The 734-nt window shown below is 54.5% G+C and overlaps 1 pseudogene; it reads right to left on the bottom strand.

Moving 5' to 3' along the window:
* Positions 1 to 734, bottom strand: part of LOC119292416 — a 5,819-nt pseudogene that overhangs the window by 3,216 nt on the left and 1,869 nt on the right.

The raw sequence follows: 734 nt of genomic DNA, 5'->3' as shown, positions 1-734 counted from the left end.
AACTACTAAATCTATTACTAACTAGTGGCGGGGGGTGGGGGGCGACGGAGAGGTAGCTAGGGGCGGCGAGGTCGAGGACGGTGGGAGGAGGAAGGAGGGGCGGCCGCAGGCGGAGGGAGGAGGGTGGCGTCGGAGGAGGAAGGGGCGGCCGCAGGCGGAGGGAGGATGTGCCAGGAGGAGGGAGGAGGGACGGAAGGAGGGGAGTACCTCGGCGGCGGACGGACGAAGGCGGCGGCGGCGGCGACGCACGACGACGGTTATCGGCACGGGGGGCAAGAGTGAGAGTGTGAGTGAGGGCCGGTCGTGCGCGTGGGGATAAGGTAGGGATAGTTGTAGCGCGTTTGCCAAAACGTGCTACAGCTAATCGGAATAGCAGTAGCGCTTTGCACATAAACCGCTACTGCTAAGTGTAACCATACAAAAAATACGTCAATGCAAAAGTACATTGGCCATCAATGATCTTTTTGTGTATAATCTGAATTGTCAATATGAGTCCTCTCCGGCTCTCCGGTAGGAACCGGAGAGGACTCATATTGCAGCCACAAATTTTACACATAGAGTTCACTGAAGACAAACTGGTTGTGGTAGTTTCAGAAATAACATATTTAAGGTGGTAAACACCCTGTTCATGGAGCGAGGTGGGACTAAACTTGTGGGTTGATCTTAGCAGTAGCGGTTTTCCTATAAGCGCGCTACTGCTAACTTCTATAGCAGAAGCGCTGGTCAACATAGTG

The sequence above is a fragment of the Triticum dicoccoides genome, chromosome 4B, assembly GCF_002162155.2.
Source record: "Triticum dicoccoides isolate Atlit2015 ecotype Zavitan chromosome 4B, WEW_v2.0, whole genome shotgun sequence".
In the NCBI taxonomy this organism is placed as follows: domain Eukaryota; kingdom Viridiplantae; phylum Streptophyta; class Magnoliopsida; order Poales; family Poaceae; genus Triticum; species Triticum dicoccoides.
The sequence above is the reverse complement of the archived record's forward strand: the minus strand, read 5'-3'. Positions and strand labels throughout refer to the sequence as shown.